The sequence below is a fragment of the Acartia tonsa genome, chromosome 4 (assembly GCF_053477335.1).
Source record: "Acartia tonsa isolate MP-2025a chromosome 4, ASM5347733v1, whole genome shotgun sequence".
Lineage (NCBI taxonomy): Eukaryota > Metazoa > Arthropoda > Copepoda > Calanoida > Acartiidae > Acartia > Acartia tonsa.
This window is the reverse complement of record NC_137263.1, coordinates 18643302-18652916: the sequence shown is the minus strand read 5'-3', so window position 1 is coordinate 18652916 and position 9615 is coordinate 18643302. Positions and strand designations below refer to the sequence as shown.

At 33.5% G+C, this 9615-nt stretch overlaps 1 protein-coding gene across 1 annotated transcript in view; it reads right to left on the bottom strand.

Moving 5' to 3' along the window:
• The window catches only part of LOC145318024 (alanine--glyoxylate aminotransferase 2, mitochondrial), a 125281-nt gene that overhangs the window by 77436 nt on the left and 38230 nt on the right, over positions 1 to 9615 (bottom strand). The window lies entirely within an intron of this gene.

The window sequence follows — 9615 nt, the reverse complement described above, 5'->3', positions numbered from 1 at the left end:
CCAATGATAGGCCAGTATACATTTTCCCATTGGTCATAATGTATACTGGCCTATCATTAGTCATTTGTATTGTATGACGTCTTTTTTATTAGGCACTATAAGCTGCTTCAATTAATCATCTCAAAGTGGGAGCAATAATCATTCAACTAATTTCTTAAATATTCAAAAAGTAATCAAAACAAGAATAATTATGTCTAAAAGTTGCGCAGCTATGCTAGCTAACAATATAAATTATATTGACAGATGGTAGAAAAAAAATAAATGATTTTGACAATGAAGTTAAATGAAAAATCAAATTTCAGAAATTTATGTTTTTTTGGTAAATAATCAATACGTTACAGTCTTGTTGCAAAGTGACCTAATGGAAGGACAAACAGTTTTACCATAATTATAGAGTAGGTATGCACCTAAAATATTAATTTCTGTACAATCTATGTAAATATGATATTAAATTTATGAAATACTGTAAAAATCTGAATATTTTCGAACTTTTTTCTCTAAAAAAATCTAGTCTACTATTAGTTTTATGGGGTATAGTCTCTTTTATTACAACGCCTCTTAAGAGGCGTTTCGTCGTATTTTCATAGTAGCTTTTCTCCTATTTCTAGCCCCAGCGGGGGCTCTAATCCTGCGGGGCCAATTGCCGATTCCTGTGGGGCAATCATCTAACATGGTATAGCCTAACCTAACCTAAAATAACCCACCAAAAGCTACTGTGAAAATACTACTAAACGCCCCTTAAGAGGCGTTGTCACGAAATGTACTCTACCCGTTTTATGTTTTATACATATTATATTTTTTAAAACCTTAATCAAACCCTTAACTTTTTTGTTTTAATTATTGAAAATAATAACTTGATATTAGCATTTTTATTTATTATATTTTATTTATATTTAATCGTGTTATTTGTTTTTTGATCTTTAGATTTTTTATTGAATATACACGACAAGGGAATCTAAGGCATATTTTATCTAATTTTGTTGCATTAAAAATGTTCTGATTTGACTAAGGTATTTCTTGGCCTAGTAAACCTTTAAATAAATTTTGTCAAGTCCAGTGCAGGGAGGGATGGGACATTTGACTGTAAGTTATACTAGTATCCAAAATTTTATAATCCAGTTATCTTATTCGCTTAAGGACTTTTTTTCCAATCTAGCAATGACTAAACTTTTCAACAAATAATTATAATCAACAAAGGGGTAATTTTGTTTAACATCTTTGGAAATGTACATCAATTTATCGTCCATTGTCCCCAAGATCCCTGGTTGTACCCTATGTATGTAAATGTAAAATAGTTTGAGTACCTGATTTGTTATTAATTAACCTATGCATTATTATAATTATAGTTTCCAATCAATTTATGTGTCTGTATCTTATACATTATCAACCATTAGTTAATAAATTTCCTTTTTGCTTACAATATTCATTTACTAGCAGCTGCGCCCCTAGCATCTATTTGCTTTGCTTTCTAAAGGGAGAAAGTGGGCAGGAAAACAGGTATGTAGCCTAAAACCATACCAAGGTTCCAATGTTTGAATCTAAAGTAAATAAGACGAAATCCATCTCGGAACCTATATGATGCTTCCCTATAAAGGAGAACTTTTAAGCTTAAGAAATAAAAACCTTAGTACTTTATATAATCTGACTGACATGCAAAGCGTGTTCTATAAAGCTTTGTCTATCTCATTCTATAACTTTATACGACTGTAATATAATGATTTCTCTGTTGTTTTTTATTGATTTTATGGAGTTTTTACATATTCTCCATAATACTTTTTACATCCCCTTTTTCAATATATCGGTCATTGTCCTATCCCTTTATATCCTTGCTATTTGCGTTGTTGTTCATTTGTCTCTTGGTGCTTAAAATAGAATATCATAGGTATGAATATTAATTTGATATTAATTACAAAATAAATTGAATAATTTCCAGACTTATTACAAATATTTTTTTAATGATAATATGAATATTAGGCAGAGTACAAAAATATAATATTGTGTTAAGTTAATTCAACTTCCTTTAATAGAATTAGTTTCACTGTGGGAATCAATCATCTTACTTGACAGGATAACTAAACAGGGTGCCACCAAAATATAATATTATTTTTCCAGTTGTTTTTAGATTCTACAGGGTATACAACAAATAAGTGTTTAAGAAAAAACATCTGTAAATAAAATTATCTAGCGGCTACGCCTCTAGAGGCCACTATTATTTTAAAAAAAGAAATAATTATATAAAAATTTTGAGCAGGTTTTTTTTCTAGGGTCGATTTCTTTTTGGAGGCTGATGGTATACTCCTCTAATATTGATATAAACCTTCCAGGATCTATGAGAAGCTGTAGGAGAGAATCATATCGGTTCAGAGGTTGATAACAATATTCTTCAGTACAGATAGATAGATATCTGTTATTTTATTATAATGATGGAGTCCCATGCTTTTTTTAATAATCGTGGAAAACTGGCTGTAATAAGCCAAAAAGTTAGAATTTTGAATAAAACCAAAAAATCTTTTCTAACTTTTAAGTTAAAATTTTTAGTTTTGAATAAAGAAGTTCTTGTTTATTGTTAGTAAATGAATGTTTGTATCATCTTCTTTCCTCGAAGACAGACACCTAGTAGACAGAGAATATATGAGAGTTTGAAAAGTACAAGAGCAAACAACACGTAACACGGCGCGCATTCGCTCGTTGTCGGGAAGGCGAAAGGTTCGAATCTCGGCCCACAACCGCGTCATAACCAAAGACGATAAAAGTGGTTCCCACTGCTGCTATGTCAGGTGTGCGACTTAAATAGTTAAAGTAGGAGGGATACATTTTCCCAAAACAGACGCAGCTCATTACTATGCACAGTTAGGACTTCCAGACAAAGGTCTTACAATCAAAGGGTTTGTTGTCTAAAGGGCGTGTATCCATACACACCATGCACAGCATTTAAGCAAGATCCAGTTCAGAGATGTACCAAAATAAGATCGCGTTGAGCATCCCGTCCTCATAAAAATTCATTAAAAGTTCTAATAAACATCCAATTTCCCCTCCCTGTTTGCAAGATATTTGTAAATCTCGAGAAAAACGAATATGTACAAATTAGGACCCTGAATTAACCCCCTATCCTCTCTTCAAATATAAGTTTACATTTATATATATCATTCTCATACTAGCAGGGACAGCTACACGTTATCTATGCCTTTAAAGTTCAAACAGCTAACATATAAAAGTGTTTTGCGTAACCTAAATAACCAATTGAAGTGGATGTTTTCGCGACTAAACGTTCTACAGACAACCAACTCATTGATTGCACGACTTTTGTCTTGTAGTCCGTACTGTGCATCGTAATAAGTTGCGCATGTTATGGGCCAAGGCAATCGTCCTTCTCTTACTATTAATGTCGCGCTTCTGACATAACAGCAGTAGGCACCACGGTCGCGAGTTCAACACAGGATTTAAAAAAAAACAAGACATTGCCATACATTTTGATTTAAAAGGACTCTCCACAGAAAAATCAACTTTGGATTTTTGAAAATCTAACCTGAAATTATTATTCTCTGTTCAATTTTAGGCATTTTTTGTTTTTGTGGCATCGCGATCGAAGCCCTTTGAAATTTTTTACTTCCTTTAAGTGAATCCTCCCGCCATTTAATTTGTGCTGCTTTAGTGATTTTTAGCTTCTATTTTTGCCGCCGTTGCCGCATTCATCGCCATTCTCCGCCGCTACTCCGCTATTCATCGCTTTTTAATACATGCTCCCCTCTCCCTTGTTCAGAAATTAAATGGAGGCTGGGGGTGTTGTGTATAGCCACGTACACAATGTATAGCGGAGTAGTGGCGGAGAAGGGCGATGAATGCGGCAACTGCGGCAAAAGATGGTTATATTTGGCGGAGGCGAACACAAAATGGAGGCGGCAGGATTGTCCAGTCAAGGAAGAGGATAAATCGTAGAGCGGCCGGTTGCAATGGAGCAAATGTTCTTTAGCGGCAAACATATATTGAGTGGAGGAAAGTGTAGTATATATTGTTATAGCGGCAGTACAAATAGGCGGCGGACAAAATTTTCAAAGGGCTTCGATCGCGATGCCACAAAAACAAAAAATGCCTAAAATTGAACAGAGAATAATAGTTTCAGGTTAGATTTTCAAAAATCCAAAGTTGATTTTTCTGTGGAGAGTCCTTTTAAGTACGTTTGCAGAGTTTTAATTGTATCGCTAGAAAGCGTCGCATATATAAATATTTCATCTAAGATGAGTAGTTTGAAAAGAGTGTTGATTGCTGTATGTAGTTCTTGCCAGCGATAGGGACAAATTTTCACAGATTTGGGTTTCGACATGTTGATTAATTTTCTAAATATGTAAAAAAATAACCCTTTTTTTAATTTTGAAGTCTCAAAATGAAGCTTTATATTTGATTTAGAATCATACCAATAAAAAATGTCAATGCTTTTAGAGAGTCAGAATGCAAGATGATAGTAAAAGTTTAGCTAAATCACATAAAAAACCAGGATGGACATTTTATTTCAATCACTAGCGGTCTCGCACCTAGCTTTTAGGGGCTCTGTATACGAATGGGTAGGGATTGAAGAGTAGATAAAGCACTTTAAACAATTCGAAGACTTTCAAACAAACCTTTGTACAGTAAAGAATAATAGAAGGTTGACAAGGATTAGATCGAAATATATTCCTACAAATTGAGCTGTGTGTTTTTCCTTGGATAGTCTCTTTTCAACATCGCTGCCGTGTATTATTCCACTTTCAATTTAGAAATAGAATAGTCTTTTTTTGATGGATTTCTTTGATGAAATGACAGGCCGGTCAATTTTTAGGCCATTTTTTGCGGTTTTTGGCCTGTCACGCCCAAACGGTTTGAGATAATCTCACGGGACCTTTTGCTCAACCTAAGTCTGGTTATTTGTGAGGTCTAGGGAAAAAAATCAGACTTGCGCAAAAGATTATAATAATAATCTTTACACAGAAAAATGGCACAAGGTAAGGGTTTGAGGGGGCAAAATGAGCCAACCAGCGATTTTTGACGGCGCGCAGCGACATCGTGCTTCATCCAATCCGGGATTTTTTCTTTCTCAGACCTCACACATAACCAGACTTAGGTTGGGCAAAAGGTCCTGTGAGATTATCTCAAACCGTTTGGGCGTGACAGGCCAAAAACCGCAAAAAATGGCCTAAAAATTGACCGTCCTGTCATTTCATCAAAGAAATCCATCAAAAAATCACAATTTGAAATTTTAATTAATTAATAACTTTTTTCTCATAAGAGATAATGACACAAGACTTTCACTTGGTGAAAATTCAGCATTGTGAGCCGCCTAGACTTTATATTTGGTGACCCTGGGGTGATGGGTTCAGTGCCCCCCACACCCACGAAGTGGGCATAGTTTTGAAAATCCCGTTTTTTCAGTTTTTCCCCTTAAAGGAGGGGAAGGAGTCGTTTTAGAGAATTCAAGCATCTCTTTAATGTTGAACAACTTTTTGAGGCGGACATTTCTTTACTTATGTTTGATTCGCCTCTAGCTGACCGTTTAGCCGTTATTCGCCGCCGAATGCGTGATTTTTGGCGATTTTTGCCGTTTCCGAGATTTTAATGGACATTTAGGAGGGGAAAGAGTTGTCCAATCAAGTTGATGATGAAGTACATTTTTGTAGGCAATTACATTGGCTAAATTTCATGTGAAGTAAAATTTTTTTTACCTCTAACCGGTTTTGCTCCAGTTGAATCGATTTACAGATACCCCCTAAAAACCGGAAAAAACCGGTTTTTTATAAAAATCACGGCCGGTTTTGGCCGGATCAGTCTCAGATTTTGCATGGAGTCATCCTTTGGTATTCCCCACAGTTGATACTTGATCTGGCAAGATTCCAGAAAAGTGTGGTATATCTACCCCCCCCCCCTCCCACACACTTATATGGCAAAATCTCTAATTTACATTAATAGATGAGTTATTAAAAGAAAAAACAATAAATTTGAATGATTCAAATGGATTAAAACTGGTGAATAACTGTCCCTCTATCTGTCTGAGTGTATTTATTTGTATATTTGTATGTCCTACATTTAAATTCAGAATATCTGTCCCTCCCTCTGTCTGAGTGTATGTATTTGTATATTTGTATGTCCTACATTTAAATTCAGAATAACTGTCCCTCCCTCTGTCTGAGTGTATGTATTTGTATATCTGTATGTCCTACATTTAAATTCAGAATAACTGTCCCTCCCTCTGTATGAGTGTATTTATTTGTATATTTGTATGTCCTACATTTAAATTCAGAATAACTGTCCCTCCCACTGTCTGAGTGTATTTATTTGTATATTTGTATGTCCTACATTTAAATTCAGAATATCTGTCCCTCCCTCTGTCTGAGTGTATTTATTTGTATATTTGTATGTCCTACATTTAAATTCAGAATATCTGTCCCTCCCTCTGTCTGAGTGTATGTATTTGTATATTTGTATGTCCTACATTTAAATTCAGAATATCTGTCCCTCCCTCTGTCTGAGTGTATGTATTTGTATATTTGTATGTCCTACATTTAAATTCAGAATATATGTCCCTCCCTCTGTCTGAGTGTATGTATTTGTATATTTGTATGTCATACATTTAAATTCAGAATATCTGTCCCTCCCTCTGTCTGAGTGTATGTATTTGTATATTTGTATGTCCTACATTTAAATTCAGAATATCTGTCCCTCCCTCTGTCTGAGTGTATGTATTTGTATATCTGTATGTCCTACATTTAAATTCAGAAGCTTCCTCAATTCAATCAGCTTAGAGCCATAGCTTCTATTTAACTCATTTATTTTCTGACAAATTATGTCTAATTAGTTTAGATTTTATATGTTTAGTTATGTTTAACTTATGCTTTAAGTATCTACGCTTCCTAAATTGTACCTAACTGTTTCAGGAATCATCAGGCAAAGTTTAAATTCGAAAGGAAGATTCTAATAAACCTAAATGGGTGTTTAAAGCTATCCCCTATTTTAAATATAGGTTTAAATTCCTAAAAAGCAAACGGATAATTAATTGAAAAAACATAACATTTTTGGTAAATATAAAAAATTAAAAATTTCTTTTAAAAAGACAGATTTTTAGTTACAAGAATAGATTATCTTTCATGATATCAATTAACTTCATTTAGATCAAATAAAAGATAAAAATATAATTACATGATTTCATAATTTGTAAATATGCATTCATTAATTACACGATGAAGAGGTGATGAACAAGGATAAAATCAATAGCAAAATTGTTTCAAAAATGATTTGAGCTAAAACTTAGTTATTACATATTAAATAAGATTACCCTTGATTCCCCCCCCCCCTCCTCTAAAAAAAAATTCTTAGCGTGTAATCTAAAATATTCAAGGTTAGAAATAGTTTCAATTTGATGGATACAATTATTATTTCTCATGTTTCCTCTGGCACAATATCCTTTATCCGTTTCTATAACAGAGGTGTTATAGTTTCAGGGGTCTTAAGGGACAAGACAATAATTGCTAACAAAAATTTCCCTTCTGTAGATCTTAATTATTGGTTAAACGTTTGGAAACAAGTTTTTGAGCCAACCATAACGTAATTATAAAACTTTGGGTACCAGTACAATTTCCAATCCAATGTCTTATCCCTCCCTGAATATTTTCTTTAATTGGTGTGCCTACATTTCCGTAGTATATTCTTATAAGCTATTTTATACTTTTAGTGTGTTTTTTAATAAGGCCGGGCTCTCTTTTCAAAAAATGTTTTTTAGTGGTATTCTGACATTCAATTTTGTCATTCTTAATTAACAATCTGTTTTGGATTTTTTCCCCCCACGGTTTTTTGGAATTATTAAAAGTTCTGCTACTATATAATGTTTTTTTTAATAATTGGAATTTCTGCTGAAATGATTGCGCACTATTCAATATTTAACATCTCTAAGTTTGACACAATAGATTTTTCTATATAGATAGCTAATCATTAGATGGATGGAACTACTCTATTGGCTCCTTTAATAAGCTTTACATATTATCTATATTTTATGCTTAATGATAATGTATAATAAAATTCTTGCTTGACTTTTGGCCATTCAAATATAACATTTAATAAATGTGTAACAAGATTTACTGTAAAAGAGTTGTCATCATAAAAACTATTTGTTTTTGCTTTGCTATTTAGGGGCATAAGTGTACTTGTATTGTATATTTTAATGACTATTTCTAAATCAATATCTATTAACAGTTATAGACTAAATATTTTCTTGAAAAGGAAGCATTTATCCCCATCATTTTGTTATTTTCTTTACCATCTTATGTAAAAATCTGTCGTATTTTCTCTATGGTTTTAGATCCGTAGCATTTCTGTAAGTACCCATTTCCCTCACTGAATGACTGACTCACACAGTCCTTTGAACAGAAAAGGTGTCGGACACCATTAGAATATATGTAATTAGATTGCCATTATAGATTATTAGTGTATAAGTGAGAATAACATCCCTTTTGTTTTTAAATTAGTTTTTAGTTGACCAATTTTTAGATGTATAGAATCCCTATATGTTTCTACTTCCCTAACTAACTGATGGACTTAGGCACCACCCCCCCCCCAAAAAAAAAAAATCTCTAAAAAAAAATGCATTTTTAATACTAAATATTTTATAAAATTTAAATTACCCCCCCCAAAAAAATTTTACCCCGGGGATAAATTTTGGGGGGGGGTATACAAAATTTACCCCTGCCAACAGATTTCAGGGGGGGTAATTATCCCCCCCCCCCCAAGAAAATTTTACCCCCGGGGTAAAAACTTTAGAGGGGGTAAAAAAAATTTTACCCCACCCCAAAAAAAAAGCTTGGACGCCCCTGCAAACAATCTTTAACAAAGATCATAGAATGTATATAGAATATACGTGGATATTATGACAAGGAAACAATTGTCGTCAATTTAGGTTGCTAGTATGGAACGCCGGCCGTTCATCTAGTAGGAGGAGAGGGGATGGGGTAAAGTGGGTTTGGGGATATCGTTATTTAAGCCCACTGCAAGTTTCAATTTACCAGAGAACATGAATATCTGGTGTAACATCCAAGTAATAGTATATCCATTGAGTAGAGAAATTCCACAAGAAAACTGAATTGAAAAATGTTAATATTAGGAGTGTGTGACATATTGATGACCAAAATGATGATAAGATTGATTATCTGTGAAGAAAACAAAACTGAGATGTATCATTAATCCTACACATCTTGCATGTTTCCAGGCAACACAACCAATATATTTCCCTTTTTTAGGTAATTTAGCTATTTTAAGTAAAAGATATTTGCAGTAATTTAGAATTAATGTTTGGTTATACTGAATTTTACCGAAGCTAGGAGCCGTTTCAACCCAGGGATCTAAAGGGATAAGACAATAACCGATAAAATTGGTGTACATCACCGTTGATGGCACATAAAATTACCCCTTCTGTAGATTTAAGTTTGTGGTTGAAACGTTTGAAAACTCATCTTTATAAACCAATCAATCAAAATTCAGTAAAAGTCCCCGTTTTTTTAATCCAACAAATAAGAAAAAACACTTTGGGAACTACTGCAATAAACAGTCTGCAATGTAAATTACACTGGTTCCTAAAGTTACATTATCAAACAATCATTT